This window comes from Callithrix jacchus, chromosome 12, assembly GCF_049354715.1.
Source record: "Callithrix jacchus isolate 240 chromosome 12, calJac240_pri, whole genome shotgun sequence".
Lineage (NCBI taxonomy): Eukaryota > Metazoa > Chordata > Mammalia > Primates > Cebidae > Callithrix > Callithrix jacchus.
Window position 1 is genome coordinate 70,957,680 of NC_133513.1, and position 20,249 is coordinate 70,977,928.

Genomic DNA, 20,249 nt, shown 5'->3' on the forward strand with positions numbered 1-20,249 from the left:
TCTATCCTGCTACCAGCTGACTTCTCCTTCCTCATGCTTTCTTTTTCTTCTAACTGGAGCTTGCTCAGTCCGTTCAGATTTTTTAGCTAGATTTTCCCACCAGTCACACATGAATTATTTTCCACATGTTTTGGTCCAAATTTCTAAGAAGTTTAGTCTGATTGACTCAGTTTATCGTTTTGAGCAACACCACACAGATATTTAGCCAAATGTTAGAGTGGTGGCCTTTTGTGTCATCTGGGACTGAGTGGGCATGTGAAAATTGATGTGGTCACATGAAAAACCATGGCTAACTATTCAGTAGAGGCTGTGGGTAGAGAAGTGTCCTTTACAAGTGTTGCTTGAGCACAGTGGCTCACGCCTATAGTCCCAGCACTTTGGGAGACTCAGGCAGGTGGACAGATCACCTGAGCTCAGGAGTTTGAGACCAGCCTGGCCAACATTGTGAAACCCTGTCCCTACTAAGAATACAAAAATTAGCTGGACGTGGTGGTGGGCGCCTGTAATTCCAGCTACTTGGGAGGCTGAGGCAGGAGAATCGCTTTAACCCAGGAGCTGGATATTCATTCCAGTCAGCTTCCTATAGTAATCTCAAATATTCCATGACCTTAGTGCTGAGGAAGAGTGCACAGAGCAGAAACTTTTCAAGCCAGCCCAGCTTTACCAGAGCTGTTCAACCACGGGACAGTCAGAAGAGACTCCTGAGAAGAGATCCAGGCCAATGAGCCTGAGGTTTCACTCCAACCACTGTCATCACTGCTGGTTCTTTCTTTTGGCACTTTGATCTTCCTGTCAAAATCTTGAGGTCCTCATAACTCTGTAACAAATACAGCCCAAACACAGTTTTAAAGCTTGGAAGATGACTTCCACTTGCAAGTTTTCCTCTTAGAGACTTGGATTTGAAACAGCCGTGATATCTGTTTTTTGTCAATATCTTGTATCTCTTATGAGAATTTTCTCAGCCCCTTCTCTTTTCCAGGCTCTCCTTACACAGACTGCATGGGGCACATACAGGTGCATATTACTGCCAATGAACACGTTGCTGCTGGCTTAACAGCATAAAGTAGATGAGCAATTGCAGAACTTCCATAAACCAATGTTCACAGCAAAGTGGAAGTTGCTTGCCAAGTTAAGAACCAAGTTAAGAACCAAGTTGTGAACCAAGTTAAGAGCTGAGGTGGAATATACCAAAATAAGATGTACCTGGTCTTAAAAAACAAGTCAGATCATATGTAATAATATGGAGATCAGGAAATTCAACAGTTGGAAACTACTTTTGATGGAAAATGATTAACAATGTCCCTGAATTCTACATACAAGAAAGCAGTGAAGGAGAGGAAAGTGGAGTATGGAACACAAAGCAAGCTGTGTCAGTAGTCTGAGATTCCTGAATTCCAGCCACATTTGTGTTTTGTTAACTACTTAAGCTAAGTGTTTTTGGTGATAAAATTAAATCTTTTGACTAGGTGGCTGCTAAAGTTTCCTTCAATTCAGTGATGTTATAAAATTCGTGACCGGAAAACAAATTTTGTTTGTACCGACATTTTCTCCCTTTGGTCTGATTGCAACTTCTGAGATCAGAAGAAGTAAAGCCTCATTTGCTGGTGTTGAAAAGGTTATTCACAGTATCCTCTAATCATCTTCAACATCTTGTTCTGTTCTTTTTATCTCCTCTCCTTCCCCTCCCCCGAGGAGTTTGAGAGTACACCTGAACACTTATAAAATGGATATCCAGAGAAGTAATACATTTTTTAAAAACTGAAATCACCTTTAAAGATTTAGGAAAATGTATTTAATTCTAGGAAATGAAAAACCAATCTGACATACTCGACTCTGCATAATAATTTAAAGGCAGCAAAGATTGTTTATTAGAGCTTGGAAGAAAAGGTAGGCAAGAGCTATATTTATGTGCTTATCTTGCCTTTAAATTAATTCCCCCTCCCCCACTTTTTGCCTGAGCCCTTTGGTTGCCATAGAAACTGGCATGGCCTCCAGCTGAGATTCCTGTGAGACTTAATTGCATTCCGAATTTCATAAATGTCTATTAACCTTTGCCTAACAGATATGTGTATGATGAAAAATGAGTTACATTAATAGTTTAAAGTGATTTATGCATTCAAGTTTCATGTGCCTAATGCTCTCTTTCAGTCAATTAAACATACTTATAAACAACGGTGATAATGTTATTGTTGATATATATGTTAATATACACAAACATAATATATTAAATACCAGATTTAATATATACATATCTAAAAGCTAAGGACATTTCTAAGGGAGGGTTTAGAACAGAAGCTGAGTATGTCTGTATATAATTGAATATATATAGATATAGTATGTCTTTATATATCTTTCTCTATACATGCGTGCATGTGTCAGGCATTGTACTTAGTATTTAACATATGTTAGCATTTAATTCTCATAACGATTCTACGTTGGAGGTACAATGAGTGCCACCATTTTACAGTGGAGGGAACGCTAGAGAGACTTAAAGAGTTAGAAGCCTCACAACTACTAAGTGGCAGAATTGGCATTAGAATGCAGACCTGTTTGACTCCAGAGCCCTTAAGCCTTTTGTGTTAGTTTGTTTTACATTGCTAGAAAGAAATACCTGAGGCTGGGTAATTTATAAAGAAAAGAGGTTTATTTTGGCTCATAATTCTACAGACTTACAAGAAACATTGTACCACCACCTTCTTCTGGTGAGGTCTCAGGAAGCCTACCATCATGGCAGAAGGCAAAGGGAGCAGGTGTGTCACATGGTGAGAGCCAGATTCTTTAAACACCCAGCTGTCACAAGAACCAACAGAGTGAAAACTCACTCATTAACACAAGGATGGTACCAGGCCATTCATGAGGAATCCACCCCCATAACCCAAACAACTCCCATTAGGGGGTTACATGAGATTCGGAGAGGACAAGCATCCAAAAATATCACCTTTCCCTGTGTATCCATTTGGTGAGTTCCCAGGCAATTCCTCTAGAACCCATTGTGAGCTGTATGTAGCGTTCCAGAAAAAGTTTCATTTTCTAGGAGAATCATTCCTTCACTGCTGTCATCAGATTCTGATCTTAGGGAAGGGGAAATGAATAAATAAGACATGGTTCTTGCTCTCAAGGAGAGTCTGGGGTGGAGGTTTAAAAGTAGGAAAGAGAAATGAAAGTAAAAATTTCAAATTGCTAAGACTTACAAGACAGATGTCACCAGAATAAAGCCCCAACCTCACTACACAGTCATGTTCAAAGGCACAATAGTTTTAAGTGTAGAATAACTGAAAACAATTTCAACTCTATGGAAGGTTCTTTAAGAATGCCAAAGCACAACAGGGTGATTGTTGTAAAAAAAAACTTAATTGTACATTTAAAAATAACTAAATGTGTAATTGGATTGTTTGTAACCCAAAGATAAATGCTTGAGGTGATGGATACTGCATTTACTCTGATGTGATTATTATGTATTGCACAGCTGTATCAAAAGATTTCTAGGGTAACGCATACATATATACACCTATTGTGTACCTACAAAAAATTTTTAAAAAGAATGCCAAAAGCAATCTCATTTATGCAGTGTAACAAGACGTTTGCTTCCTTTCCTACTCACATACCTCACATCTGCAAAGTTGCTACGAATCAGAGGTACCATTTTGGCATAAGGATATCTAAATATTCCAGCATCATTTGTTGAAAGCTCTTTCTCTTTCATTGAAAACTCCCCCAAGCTCTCCCTCAATCTTGGCTCATGCAGGCTTCCTTGATGCTCTTCAGTTTCCTCTCAGGTTATTTCTCTACTATATAGATCAGCATAACCACTCTGATAGCTTTCACCATTTTTGTTCTTTATATGATGGAGATTTGCTTGTAAACTGGTCAGAATCTGGGTTTTCTATTGAAAGGAGGGATGAATTAAAGCAAAGACAGTAGATATGACTCAATATCTTTTAAAAAAAGTCTTTGCATGGAGGAATAAACTGAGTGCTGTGGGAGTCAGAGGAGGGCAGCAGGCATTCTCACATGAGGAGGGGGTGAGAAAAATTCACAGAAGCTGAGTTTGAAGGATGAGGGAGTGTTTTCTAGGTGGTGAGTGGGAAAGAAGCATTGTCAGGCAAGGGAGAAACATGCTGAACTTCATAGGCAGGCATGGGCATAATGTATTTGAGGAATGGATGATTCTTTCTGAGATAAATCCCAAAGATATAAAAGCAGGAGGAAAATATTAAGTGGCCATTCTATAAAAGCAAAGAACGCGGAACTAAGATGATCAGAGAAAATACACTGCAGTATTTTTCATTTTGCTGTTAAGGGGATAGAGGCCCAACAAATGCATTTTGCTTGAATCCTCTTATTCTGTAAGGCTATTTGCTTTGAGAGCTTGCAGGTGCTTCCTCCAGCCCTGTTCAAAGGGTCCCAGCTCATGGGGTCTGTATTAGTCTGTTTTTATACTGCTGATGAAGATATACCAGAGACTGGGCAATTTATGAAAGAAAGTGGCTTACTGAAATTACAGTTCCATGGGGCTTGGGAGGCCTCACAATCATGATGAAAGGTGAAAGGCACATCTCACATGGTGGCAGACAAGAGAAGAGAGATTGTGCAGGGAAACTCTCGTTTTTGAAACCGTCAGATCTTGTGAAATGGATTCAGTATTGTGAGAACAGTGCAGGAAAGACCCGCCCCCATAATCCAATCACCTCCCACCCAGGTCCTCCCATGACATATGGGAATTGTGACAGTTACAGTTCAAGATGAGATTTGGGTGGGGACACAGCCATACCATATCAGGGCCTGTACTTTTTGGGAAAGGTTGTTCTAGCATCAATCAGGAAGGCCTTTTTAACAAGTTTTGTCCAGATAAATACTCAGTCAACTGATTTAATAGAGAGAAATCTTTAAGTCAGATATATCTGGATTATTACTGGCTGGAGTACAACATTGAATTATTATTTTTCAGTTGTCATAGCTCCCCATTGACCTACGTTGATCTATGTTGAATCTCCCTTTTGTGCTGGATAGCAGATACCTCAGTGACATGTTAGGAAAATTTTACAATTTCCTGGTCACTTTGATTATTGGAAATATGATCTTTTTGAAATCCTAGTTGTGAACTGAACGCAAGCCCGGGAATCTCGTCCAGCGAGAGGGTCCCAAACCTGGAAGAGAGCGCGCGCCGGAAAAAAGGAGATAGAAAAGGCGAGGACTGGAGGGCTACATGTGCTATGCTCATGCAGCAATTTTATTTCTGCAATGTGTTTCATTATATACTTTTCTGAAGTTAAAGTTGTTTACACCAGATTAACGTACTTAAGTTACAGTAAGCAAGTTATGCCCAGTAAGTAAGTTAAGCTCAGTAAGTAGGTTACTTCCAGTAAGTAGGTTCCGCCCAATAGGTCAAGGTAAGTAGATTACAGTCACGCCCTGTAAGCTATGGTAAGTAAGTTACAGTTACGCCCTGTAAGTTACCGTAAGTAAGTAACACAGGTCCAAAATGAACACAATCAAGCAATAAACCATAACAAGCCGAAAGTAGACACAATGCCTCCCAAGTCCTCATATCCATAAAGTAATGTCTGTTAGTTATTTAGAATAACATAGTCCCTCTCTTGGTTCCTGCTTTCCCTCAGCTCGACTCCCCCAACCGGGGATCTGTGTCCGGGCTCAAGCTCACCGTATGGCGAGGCCTGTTTCCTAGGGGCCTCACACAGGAGCGATCCCCACAGATCCCTCAGTTCCCCCTTCTGTTTTAGATGCACTCAAAAAGCTTGAGCCACAATTGTTGAAGGGAGGAGAACACAAGGGAAAGAGTACCAGGAGAAGGAAATTGCCATGAGTCCAAATTCCTTGTAAATGGGCCTTAACAAGAGGCCACTGCCATTTAGTGTCATTATATGGAGTAGTAGTCACCAAGAATAGTAACAGTTTGTTCCAAAGCATTAAGTTTTTCATAAATTTTCTTACCAATATCCATTTGAGTTCCCATTATCATACCAAGGTCCAGAAACGTTAAGGAACCCCAAAATCTTCAGGCATTTGATCATCTCGTCTGTGGTGATCTTGTCAGTGATCTCACACCCGGAGGGTAAGCGACCTTCCCGTCGGCACTCACGACGCCACAGAGGGCAGTGGCAGGCTTGGGCTGTGCGGTGAAGTCCATCCTGGGGGACAACTTTTTGTTCACAGACCTCTACTGGCCTCTCCTCCTCATGCGGGCGGAAGGTGCATTGAGCGCCTGGGCCTCTGTCAGGTGGTTGCACTGCCATCCCTTGTCGGGTTGCACACAAAGTGGCTCCGCGGGTCCCGCCGCTGCCAAATTCTCGAGGGCCGCCGCTGCCAACTTCTCTCTGGCCGGGCCGGGGCCGCCGTCGCCTTCGCTGACTTACTTCCTGCTGAGCTGGGGCGGCCATCTCTGCTGACTTCTCTCTGGCCGGCCCCGGGAGCGGCGCTAGGGCTGGCAATGCTGAGGAGCAGCCACCGCAGGAGGAGATGCAGGGTGAGTGAGCACTGGGCCTGCCCACCCGCACCTCGTGCCGACCTGGGTAGCCTACTTGGACCTGGATGCCCCTCGTAGTGGCACACGCTTGGCAGTCCATGTCCCGGGAGCTGGCACCTCACACACACACCAGCCAGTCACGCGAGAGGGGCAAGAGCACGCAAGAGCAGTGCATGCTCCTCGCTCCCTCAGTTTTAAGTTTAATCTCAGAATCCACAACCCACAGGCAAAGCTCGCACACTATGTGCACAAATTCCTCAACAATTTTAAGTTTAATGTCACAACCATGTGACTTAATCATATGTTGCAAAAGCTGTCCAATTTATGCTCTTTAGATTCGATTTGCCTCATATTTTACACCAGATGAAAAGGTTATTCACTCACTTACTCTGCAGCTTCACCTCTATAGTTTGTAGGCGTCACGGTTGTCCCTCGTGTCCAGGCCCCATTTCAGGCGCCAGCTGTTGCGAACTGACTCGCCCCACGTTGGGCGCCAGCTGTTGTGAACTGACTCGCCCCACGTTGGGCGCCAGCTGTTGTGAACTGAACGCGAGCCTGGTAATCTCGTCCAGCAAGAGGGTCCCAAACCTGGAAGAGAGCGCGCGCCGGAAAAAAAGGAGATAGAAAAGGCGAGGTCTGGAGGGCTACATGCGCTATGCTTATGCAGCAATTTTATTTCTGCAATGTGTTTCATTATATACTTTTCTGAAGTTAAAGTTGTTTACACCAGATTAACGTACTTAAGTTACAGTAAGCAAGTTACGCCCAGTAAGTAAGTTAAGCTCAGTAAGTAGTCTACGCCCAGTAAGTAGGTTACTTCCAGTAAGTAGGTTCCGCCCAATAGGTCAAGGTAAGTAGATTATAGTCACGCCCTGTAAGCTATGGTAAGTAAGTTACAGTTATGCCCTGTAAGTTACCGTAAGTAAGTAACACAGGTCCAAAATGAACACAATCAAGCAATAAACCATAACAAGCCGAAAGTAGACACAATGCCTCCCAAGTCCTCATATCCATAAAGTAATGTCTGTTAGTTATTTAGAATAACATAGTCCCTCTCTTGGTTCCTGCTTTCCCTCAGCTCGACTCCCCCAACCGGGGATCTGTGTCCGGGCTCAAGCTCACCCTATGGCGAGGCCCGTTTCCTAGGGGCCTCACACAGGAGCGATCCCCACAGATCTCTCACCTAATCCCATATCTGATTTAAAAATTTCTTTCTATCATAGGACAGGCTTGTGGCTCCAGGGACTGCAGCCTATATATGTGTCTCAGGGTAGAGGATGCATGATGTGATCTTTTATTCTGCCTTTCTCTCCCTAAGCAAAATGAGCTCAGTTAACCCTTCCTACTCCCCTCTTCTGGGCTCAAATCCTTCATTGTGTTGGAACAGAGAGGAGAGAGGAAGAGGACAAGAGTCCCTTATTTACCTGACTGGTCACATTTTTCTCTCTGTTGGTTGTTGATACTTCTCTGGGCAACACTAAATGCCTGACCACTTATACCCACTGGATGGCGAGTGTCTAAATTTTGGATTTCATGGGGCTAGAGGCTCCAAGTGGGAAGCCTCCGCAGTGCTGGTTCCTTGGCATGAGAGACCTGGCTTTAGTTCAATCACTCTCAATTTCCCTGCTCCCAGGTCCTGCTCCAGGCCATCTACTTCATATCCTGTTGCTGCTGTGGTTTCCTTCTGTACTTGAGACCCTGTGTGACTTCTAGTAAAATGATCTAACTACTTCAAGCAATGTATATTTGACTCATGAAACCTCACACACATTTTTATCAATTCAGACAGTAAGAGCAAAGCTGCTTGGAAATTAGAGAAATTGAAAGCAACACACAGGAAAAGAAGAGGTAAAATTGTTTTATACTTGCAGACAACATGATTATTTAGAAAATTCTACAGGATCTACAAAAGAGCTACTATAATAAATATTTAAAAAGGTTATTTTTAATAAATATAACAAAGGTTATTGGCTACAAGGTCAATATACAAAAAGGTATAGCTCTATGTACTAAAAATTAGCAATTAAAAATCAAAATATCATTTATAGTAATATCAAAACACAGAAAATACTTAGGAATAAATTTGACAATAGATGTGTAGGACCTATACACTAAAAACTATAAAGCATTGCTAAGAGAAATTAAAGAAAATCCTATTTGAATGGGGAATATATATCATGTTCATAAATCAAAACATAATATTGTTAAAACAAACATTCTCTTTAAAGTAATCTATAGGTTCAACCCATTCAAATTGCAATCTCAGAAGGCTTTTTTTATAGACATTGACAGACTGATTTTAAAATATATATGGAAATGCAAGGGGCTTTGAATAGCCAAAGCAAATTTTAAAAATAGGGACAAAGTTGAATGGCTAACACTACCTGATTTCAAGGTTTACTATTATATGTAGTTATAGTAATCAAAACAATGTGGTACTGGTATCAAGATAAACAAAATATCAATGAAGCAAAACAGAGGATGCAGAAATGATCTGTACATAGAAACTTATTTTTGATAATAATGCTATGTCAAGCAAATTAGGAAAGGATGATCTTTTCAAGAAATAGCTCTACAATAATTAGATATTCATATGCAAAAATTATAACAAAGTAAAACACAAAAGCAGAATGTTCAGATCTACCTCATATCATATATAAAAATCAACTCAAAATGAATTATAGACCCACTGTCAAATCTAAAACTGCAAAACTTCTGGAGAAAAACATAGGTAAGAAAACCTTAGTGACAGTAGATTTGCAAAATTTTAAATATTATACAAAAAGCACGAACTATAATTATAACAGTGTTAAGAAAATAAAAGGCCAAGCCCCAGACTGAGAAAAAATATTTGTAAAACATATATCTAACAAAGGACATACACCTAGAATATCTGAAGATCTCTTACAACTCAGTAATAAAAAGAGGGAAAACTCAATTAAAAATGGTCAAGATTTAAACAGACTTTTCACCAAGGACAATATAAGGATGATAAATAAGCACATGAAAATAGGCTTACTAACTTTAGACTTTAGGGAAATGCAAATTAAATCCTCAGTGAGATACCCGTACACTCTCATTAGAATGGCTAAAATGGATCTCACTGAAGATGGCGGCACAATCTGTGTCCAGCATTATCAGAAGAGTCTTTATGTGGACAGTCTCAGGGGTGTCCAAAGAGAATTTTGGTCTCAATCCAGAAAAGAGAACAAGTCAGTGGTTGATGAGACAGTAGAAGAAGTGAAAAAGGAACCTATCCCAGTGTGTCCACCCTTATGAAGCCAAACATACACACCACCTGAAGAGCTCCAGAGTCATTTGGAATCTTATGTTAAAGAAGTTTTTGGCTCATCTTTTCCTGGTAAAAGGCAAGATAACTCCCTAGAAGATGGTTGTCTACAGTTCAATCTCTTGGCACATTTAGCTGATGACTTGGGTCATATAGTTCCTAACTCCAGACTCTACCAGATGCGCAGAGTTAGAGGTGTTCTTGGTTTCTATAATGTCTCTATTCAAAGTAGATCTAAATTTTATAAACTCAGTGTCACTTATCTGCCTCCCAATTTGAAAATCACTTGGAGTTACCAAGTAATTCAGAAGAGAAATATGTTGAAATAATTTTATTCCCCTGAGCGAGTGGGCTACTTATTAGACTTTTTGATACTTTACCATGTGAAATACTATCAGAACTATTTTCTAAACCCAGCTTTTTCTATAGAGTAATGTATCATCTCCTTTTTGCTCATATGATGAGTGGACAAAGAATAACAAGATTTTCTATTTTCACATTTTCCCAAATCATTTTTTAGTGAAATTAGGTCATTAATAATTTATGAAAAATTTTGAGAGGACACTGTCATTAATTTGGGAGTAAGACAGGACATTACAAGTTCAGACCCTTCATTGGCATAAAGCAGTAGTTGCAAGAAAATATTTCCATCCTGTTATTACTCATATCTAAGGTAGAGTTATTATATATTGCAAATATGCAAATAAACTTGTATTACATAGATACATATGAAAGAAACATAAAAATACTTTGTATATTACCGACCATTCTAGATTGATTTCTTTTGGAATTAAAGATTTGTTAAAGTGTTAAAATAAAAGAATGACTGAAATGAAGGCAACTGACTATACCGATTGTGTCTGAGTATATGAAGTAACTGGAAGTCTCATACATTGCTGGTGGGAATGTGAAGTGTTGCTATTACTTTAGAAAACAGTTTGGCAGTTTAATAGTTAAACAAACACCTACCATATGACCCAGTCATTCTACTCTAAGGTACTTATCCAAGGGGGAAAAAAAGTCTATTTCCAAACAAAAACTTGTACATAAATATTCATAGTGATTCTCTACAGAATAGTCCCAAACTGAAAACAACCCGAGTGGTGCATCAACAGGTGAATGGACAGGCAGCTTGTGCTACAGTTACACAATGGAATATTGCTCAGCTGTAACAAGGGATGAACTCTTGATATACAAGAATATGGGTGAATCTCAAAACAATTATGCTGAGAGAAGAAATAAAACTATCTTTGCAGATTATGACAGTGAGAGAAGTCTAGCATGGCTGACTCCATCTTACTTCTAGCTTTACAGGCTGGCTGTCTTCACTCATTCCTGAGCATAAACCAAGCTAAGCATTGGAGGAATTTAGTTTACACTTTAACTTTGAAGCAAGGATAATAATAGGTCCTTCCCTAGAACGAACCTTCTTGCTCAGGCACTGAAACAACCTTTGTAAGACTAATGAAAGGCCACAAGATTAGAATTATGGGAGGGACCTAAATTCTTCTGAAATGCAGATGTAGTTAAATGATAACCAGATTGTCCCCTAGCTTGCCTTTCTATAATCTCTTGCTGCTCAAGTCATGTGGCCAGAGGTCACAGATTTGTGACTTCCCTTATTGCTCCTATAGATAACATCACTATTGTAGAACCTCAGATAGGTCTTTCTAGATGTTTTTCAGACATTTGCATTCTGGCAACCGACTGACTCCATCTGGTCCTGGGACTCATGACTCAACTGATACTGTGGACCTCACCCAGAAATAAATTCAGTGCACAAGGACTATTTTCTGTGCTCCTATGACTTCATCCTCAACCAATCAGAAGCACCCATTCCCTAGGTCCCTGCCCATCAAATCATTCATAACAATCTTCATCTCTGAGTTCTCGAGGAGACTGATTTGAATAATAACTCCAGTCCTTTTGTATGGTTAGCTCTGCATTAATTAAACTATTTCTTTACAACAGTACCACAGTCTCAGTGAATTGGTTTTGTCTGTGCAGTGGGCAAGAATAACCCATTAGGGATTACAGAAAGCCAAACAAAATAAGTACATTATTTATAATTCTCTTTATGTAAAATTTTGGGAAATGCAGATGAACCTAGAGTAAAAGCAGGATCAGTGGTTACTTAAGAAAAAAGTGGAGAGGAAAGAGAGACATTAAGGGGTGTAGGAGGGGATTACAAAGAGAGAGAGAAGAAAACTTTCAGGGTGATGAGTATGCTTATTACATTGACTGTGGTTTCACTGGTGTGTATATATGTCAAGAATCATCAAAACATAACATATGTAGTAAATATGTATAGTTTATTATATGTCAATTATATCTTGGTAAACCTGGGAAAAAGTTTTAAGAAGAGAGAAAAATACTGTGTATTCTATGATATTATTTCATAAAAATTACATCATACACATGTGCGTACATTAATAAAGTATTGGAAGAGTATATTCTAACATATTAGCTGTGATTTGATTTCCTGAATATTCTAAATTTTCTATAATAATCATATTTTTTTGTAATGAGAATCAATTACAATTATTAGCCTGGTGAGTAGAGCATAGGCAACATTCTCATACACTAAGACAATGAACAAGACTTTTTGAATTAATTGTGGAATCTTAAAAGACTATCTGGTCACTTCCCCTTATTTTAAAAAAGAGGAAACTGAGGCCCAGAGGAGGGAACTGATTTGCCAAAAGGCACAGAATAAAGTAATAACACTACTCAGACTAGAATGCAAATATGGGGATGTCTTTATAGAATTTGTTTCACTGTGTTATATTTTATTTTAAATTGCAATTTTCCTATTTTGACTTAATTTTAGACTTATAGAAAATTTATAAATTCCATATATTCCATATATTTCCATGCCTTTCACCCAGCCTTCTCTATTGTTAACATACTGTAAACCATATAACAATTATGAAAACTAAGATATTGATGATATTTCTATTAATGTAATTTTAGACTTTATTCATATCTCATCCTTTTTTTTTTTTTTTAACTAATCTAATGTCCTTTTTTTTCCTGTTCCAGAAACTTGTCCAGGACCCCACATTGCTTTTAATTATGTCTTCTCCAATCTATGACAGGTTTTCAGTTTTTCCTAGTCTTTTGTGATCTTGACAGCTGTAAAGAATTCAGGTCAGATGTTTTCTAGAGCATTTCACAATTTGGGCTTGTCTAATTCGTTTCATGATTAATTGGGGTTTTGCATTTTGGGAAGGAAACCAGAAAGCCAATGTTCCCTTTTTAGTGCATTGTATCCTAAGAGGGTGTATGATGTTAATAAGTTTTGTTACTAGTGACGCTAACCTTAATTGCTTGGTTAGGTGATGTGTAGTTGTTGTTTTTTCCTTGTAATTCATAAGTATTTATTTTGGAGTAGATACACTGGGACTATGCAAATACTCTATTTCCTTTCAAACCTTTACCCATGAATTTTAGTAGCTGTCAGTGGATTGAGCCAGCAGTCATTATTGCTATGGTAGTCTAATGATAATATACTATTTTCTTCATACTTTCTATATTTATTAATTGGAATTTTTCTGTAAGAAACAGTGGTTCCTCCTTTTCCCATTTATTTCTTTATTCATTAAAAATTAATCTCGGTATGGAGTCATGAATATTTACTTTATTCTTTTTATTCTAATTCCAAACTGTCATTCTTTATTTTGTTCAAATTATTCAAACTTTGGCTGTGAGAGCACTTTTGGGTTGGCTCCTGTGCCTTTCATCATGTCTTCATCATTTTTTAGAGCACTTCTTTACTTTCTGATATCACAAAATGAACCGGCTCATTTTTATATTTTCTCTGACACAGCCCTGAAATTTACTATTAAATACTTCTCCAAGGATCTCTAGTTCATTTTATTGGAGAATAGTATTTAGAAACCAAGATCTGGGTACTAATGAGTTCATTACTATTGGAGTGTTGCTGTTTCTAGGCTCTCCCAATGGGCAGAGCTAGAAAATACATTTGCTATTTGTTGTATGTGTATATGTATATCTATAACCCATGTGGCATTTATTTGAATTGTGGGAACCTATTTTTATTGGTTAAATTTAATAATTTATAATATTTAATGGACAAAGTAAAATTTAGTCATGATTGAACAGATATTCATTACCTGGTGGTTTGGACCCTTTCTTCAAATTATTTGCCATTAAGAGGTTATTGATATTTTTCACTTCATTCCCTTCTTTATTTATCAAATAACTGTCTTATGTTTGTTTAGAGTGATTTTATCTAGTGCTTGAGTATCAGAAAGTAATTCTTTTCATTTAGAAAACATATCCTTAAACCCTGAATCACATATTAGGAATTAACTGCCTTTTTCAAGTTACAAATGAAGCAGAACGTCGCAAATAAAAAGAACTCCAAATAGCAAAACCCAAGAGTCTCCATAAGTTTTCTTAAGAACAAAATAAAAGTTTTAAGTTGAGCTCTAGGAAGGTTAGAAGCAGTCAAATATTGTTAATTATGATTCAAAAGGATAGAAGTGGAGGTAGAAGCTGTTGGGAAACTGATCAGTCTCTGCTGCCTCTAGGCCTTTACTATGCTGGAGTAACAGTTGGACGAAGTAACCTTCCTTGTAATTACCAGATGAACCAAACCTACCCACAGAGGAAAGAGAGCTAGATAGGAAGATATCAAAACTGCTTCCAGAGTAAAAAGCATACTGGAAGAACATGGATTGTGTCCTCACTTCTGTGTGTTCACAGTACAGTTTTTGATACTGGCATTTATGCTAGAAGTTTTGTTGAGATCAAGTGATACAGAAATCAATAACAATAATAATTTTACTTATATAGTTTGTAATTTAATATTATATCATTTATATTATATAATTAAATATATCATACATAATTATATAGAAATATATCAACTATAATTACTTAGAATAATAATTATAATTGTTATATGTATGTATAATATTTTATTTTTATTTCTTTTTTCTTTTTAAAAATTATACTTTAAGTTCTGGGGTACATGTGCAGAACATACAGGTTTGTTACATAGGTATACATGTTTCATGGTGGTTTGCTGAATCTATCACCCTGTTATCTACATTACATATTTCTATCAGTACTATCCCTCTTCTATTCTCCCACCTCCTGCTATCCCTCCTCTACTCCCCCACCCGCAGACAGGCCCTTGTGTGTGATGTTCCCCTCCCTGTGTCCATATGTTCTCATTTTTCAACACTCACTTATGAGTGAGAACATGCAGTGTTTGATTTTCTGTTCTTGTGTCAGCTTGCTGAGAATGATGGTTTCCAGCTTTATCTGTGTCTCTGCAAAGGACATTATTTCATTCTTTTTTATGGCTGCATAGTATTCCATGGTGTATATGTGCTACATTTTCTTTATCCAGTCTATCATTGATGGGCATTTGGGTTGGTTCCAAGTCTTTGCTATTGTGAACAGTGCCACAACAAACATACATGTGCATGTGTCTTTATAATAGAATGATATATAATCCATTGAATATATACCCAGCAATGGGATTGCTGGATCAAATGGTATTTCTAGTTCTAGATCCTTGAAGAATTTCCCTGCTGTCTTCCACAATGGTTGAACTAATTTATACTCCCACCAACAGTGTAAAAGCTTTCCTATTTCTCCACATCTTCTCTAGAATTTATTGTCTCCTGATTTTTTAATGGTCGCCATTCTAACTGGTGTGAGATGCTATCTCAATGTGGTTTTGATTTGCATTTCTCTAATGACCAGTGATGATGAGCTTTCTTCCATATGTTTGTTGGCTGCATAAATGTCTTCTTTTGAGAAGTGTCTGTTCATATCCTTTGCCCACTTTTTGATGAAGTTGTTTGTTTTTTGTTCTTGTAAATTTGTTTAAATGGTTCGTAGATTCTGGATTTCAGCCCTTTGTCAGATGGGTAGATTGCAAAAATTTTTTCCCATTCAGTTGGTTGCTTTTTTACTCTAATGATAGTTTCTTTTGCTGTACAGAAGCTCTTTATTTTAATTAGATCCCATTTGTCTGTTTTGGCTTTTGCTGCCATTCCTTTTGGTATTTTAGTCATGAAGTCCTTACCCATGCCTATGTCCTGAAGGCATTGCCTAAGTTTTCTTCTAGGGTTTTTATGGTGTTAGGTCTTATGTTTAAATCTTTATTTCATCTAAAGTTAATTATTGTATAATGTGTAAGGAAGGGATCCAGTTTCAGCTTTCTGCATATGGCTAGCCAGTTTTCCTAACACCATTTATTAAATAGGAAATCCTTTCCCCATTGCTTGTTTTTGTCAGGTTTGTCAAAGATCAGATGGTTGTAGATGTGTGGTGTTATTTCTGAGGCCTCCGTTCCATTCCATTGTCTGTATCTCTGTTTTGATTACTGTATCCTTGTAGTATAGTTTGAAGTCAGGTAGCATGGTGCCTCCAGCTGTTTGTTTGTTTTGTTTTGCTTAGGATTGTCTTGGCTATGCAGGCTGTCTTTTGGTTTCATATGAAATTTAAGGTGTTTTTTTTCCCAATTCTGTGAAGGAAGTCAATGGTAGCCTGATATTGAGAACATTGAATCTGTAAATTACTTTGGGCAGGTATGGCCATTTTCACAATCTTGATTCTTACTAACCATGAGCATGGAATGTTTTCTTATTTGCTTGTGTCCTCTCATTTCCTTGAGCAGTGGTTTGTAGTTCTTGAAGAGGTCCTTCACATCCCTTGTTAGTTGTATTCCTAGGTATTTGATTCTCTTTGTAGAAATTGTGAATGGGACTTCACTCATGATTTGGCTCTCTGTTTGTCTGTTATTAGTGTGTAGGAATGCTTGTGACTTTTGTACATTAATTTTGTATCCTGAGACTTTGCTGAAATTGCTTATCAGCTTAAGATTTTGGGCTGCAACTATGGGATCTTCTAAATATACAATCATGTCATCTGCAAATAGAGACAATTTGACTTCCTCTTTTCCTAATTGAATACACTTTATTTCTTTTTCTTGCCTGATTGCCCTGGCCAGAACTTCCAATACTACATTGAATAGGAGTGGTGAGAGAGGGCATCCTTGTCTAGTGCCAGATTTCAAAGGGAATGCTTTCAGTTTTTGCCCATTCAGTATAATACTGGTTGTGGGTTTGTCATAAATAGCTCTTATTATTTTGAGATACATTCCATTGATACCTAGTTTATTGAGAGTTTTTAGCATAAAGGGGTGTTGAATTTTGTTGAAGACCTTCTCTGCATCTATTGAGATAATCATGTGGTTTTTGTCTTTGGTCTGTTTATGTGATGGATTATGTTTATAGATTTGCATATGTTGAACAGCCTTATGTCCCAGGGATGAAGCTGACTTGATTGTGATGCATAAGGTTTTGATGTGCTGTTGGTTTAGGTGCCAGTATTTTATTAAGGATTTTTGCATCAATGTTCATCATGGATATTGGCCTGAAATTTTCTTTTTTAGTTGTGTCTCTGCTAGGTTTTGGTATCAGGATGATGTTGGTCTCATAAGATGAGTTAGGTAGGATTCCCTCTTTTTCTATTGTTTGGAATAGTTTCAGAAGGAATGATACAGGTCCTCTTTGTACCTCTGGTAGAATTTGGCTGTGAACCTGTCTACTCCTGGACTTTTTTTTGGTTAGTAGGCTATTAATTGCTGCCTCAATTTCAGACCTTGTTATTGGTCTATTCAAGGATTCAACTTTTTCCTGGTTTAGTCTTTGGAGGGTGGAAGTGTTCAGGAATTTATCCATTTCTTCTAGATTTATTGGGGTTTATTTGCATAGAGGTGTTTATAGTATTCTCTGATGGTAGTTTGTATTTCTGTGGGATTGGTGGTGATATCCCCTTTATCATATTGTATTACATCTATTTTATTCTTCACTCTTTTCTTCTTTATTAGTCTGGCTAGGAATCTATCTATTTTGTTGATCTTTTAAAAAAAAACTAGCTCCTGGATTCATTAATTTTTTTGAAGGGTGTCTCATGTGTCTGTCCTCTTCAGTTCTGCTCTGATCTTATTTTATTTATTTATTTTGCTGGTTTTGAATTTGTTTGCTCTTTTTTCTCTAGTTCTTTTAATTGAGATGCTAGGGTGTCGATTTTAGATATTTCCTCCTATCTTTTGTGGGCATTTAGTGCTATAAATTTCCCACTACACACTGCTTTAAATGTGTCCCAGAGATTCTGATACTTTGTGTCTTTGTTCTCATTGGTTTCAAAGAACATCTTTATGAATAATTATAATTATTCATAAATTCATAAATATTATGAATACATATAACAAATAATTGTTATATGTATGTATAATATATGTATGCATAATATTTTAAATACAATAATTATAATGCAGTGTAACCTCACATTGACACGAAAAGCATCCAACTTTATTTTGATGTTTAAATACTCTCGTTGTGCTATCATTATTTGAGTAGAACTGGTTCCACTCTGACCACCCTCTCTTATCCAGCCACATTGCAAAGTTCTTGCTTGTGCTAACAAATACTTAATTTTTTACTGGCATCAACATAATCCTGTAACTCTTACCCTTGACTTTCAATATGTTATACTTGACATTAAGAAACATTACATGACCTGCTAAATTTGGTATTGAGTCGGACTCATACTGCTATAACAGTGTAAATACTCAGTGTTAGTACAAATTTTATGGTGATCAACGTGGAACACAGCTGTGACAGGTTTGAGGTGACCAATAAATGGTTTGTGAAAATTCTCTGTTGAATTAGTGGGAATGGTGACACCCAAGCCCAGTCTTCCCAACAATCAATCTAGTGCTCTTTCTTCTAGATTAGAATCTTCAAACTAATTTTCTGCAGCACACTGGAAAATCAAATATGTGCATTTTTCTCAAGAAGCTGGGAATGTCTTTCAGTTGAATGAAATGAAGTCTATGTCTTAAGAAGCTTATAGGATAGTGTATAATTTTACAAACTATACTACATTTGGCTGATTACTTAACTAATTACTTGACTCATTAATGAACTTCAGTTTTGCTGTCTGTAAATAACTATAGCTAACACTTACAGTGCTTACTCATTGCCAGAAATTGCACTGGGAGAAACTCATGCTAACCTTATGCAATCAGTATTATTATTATTCTCTTTTTAAAGACTCAAGTCACTAAGGCTTGTGAGTATTGCTGTACTAGTAAATGTCTAATAACCAGTTTTCCCAAAATATGCATATATACATACACAAATTATTATAATTTTATTGTTATACAAAATTTCTAGCCACGTTTAAAAACTAATGATAAAAATACTCTTTACTGTGAATGCCACGTAGCTAACTGATTCTGCCAGAATTTTTTGTTGATTTTTGTGTAATTCTTGTATCCTTAGCCAAATGTTGTAATTCAACAATGATTTGACAAATGAAGTTGCATTCAGTGCTCTAATTCTTTTCACAATAAATTTATGGTCATTAAGTATTATATTTGGCCCACTGTTAGCCTATATCTCATATGCATACCAATTCATTAAACTAAATATAATGTCATACATTGGAACTTTACTTGTTCCATTTGTCAGTGATATGAATGACTTCTTTGTTCGATCAGAGAATACTATTTGAACATTGAGAGAATATTTTCTTAGTTGTCGTTTGTAATGTACTGGCTATAGATGTGACACATTAGAAAGAGGTAAATCCACAGAAATAGCAGATTGTTGGTTGCCTAGGGCTGAGGGGAGGGGGAAATGGGAAGCACCAGCTTTATGGGTATGAGGTTTTATTTTGGAGTGATGAAAACGTTTTGGAACTAGATAAAGGTAGTAATTTCACCACATTGTGAATGTACTAAATGTCAGTGATATGTACACTTTTAAGTCATTCATTTTATGTTATGTGAATTTAACATCAATTTTTTAAAAATGCTCTATTGGATTTTTATAAAGATATTCTGAGAAAAATAAGGATATACTCTGTGAACCATAAGGAGTATTACAAATGTAGTTCTCCTACTTGTAAAAATGTATTCGCACAGGTCTCATTTTCCCAAGACATAATCCTATATTATAAATTTACCTAGACATGTGGGATTTAGGTTATTTTATTTTTTAGTTATCTCTCTCAGCAAGAGTTTGAATTTTAATCTAACTCTTTGGGGCTTAAATAAAACTAGATTATAATCAATAAAATTTAGTAAAAGTGGAAGAGCATGCATGGATGATATTTGACATGAGAGGAGCTCCTTTGTTTTTTCTCCACACCTTCACCATGTGAACAGGTGGCCTTTTTGCTCAACTATATAGTTGGCTTTACTGTTTTCTCTTACTATGTGTGGGAATTGGTTTGGATAGTTAGGCAAACTTTCAAGCAATTATTTTAGTGGGGTGAAGAGAAACAACTTTAGAACTGTAGTGAGTTCAGAAAAACACAAATGGCTTTTAGGTTTATTTTGCTTACTTTCAAAATGAAAGCACTTTTATTAGGTCCTTTAGGAAAAATGTATATTCCTACAACCAGGTTGCAAACTACATA

General features: G+C 37.3%; 1 long non-coding RNA gene and 1 pseudogene across 1 annotated transcript in view; both read left to right on the forward strand.

The window, feature by feature from the left end:
* Positions 1–20,249, forward strand: part of LOC144578696 (uncharacterized) — a 157,736-nt gene that overhangs the window by 111,258 nt on the left and 26,229 nt on the right. The gene's annotated exons all lie outside the window — the stretch shown is intronic.
* Positions 9,244–10,120, forward strand: LOC100410863 (large ribosomal subunit protein mL50 pseudogene; annotated as a pseudogene).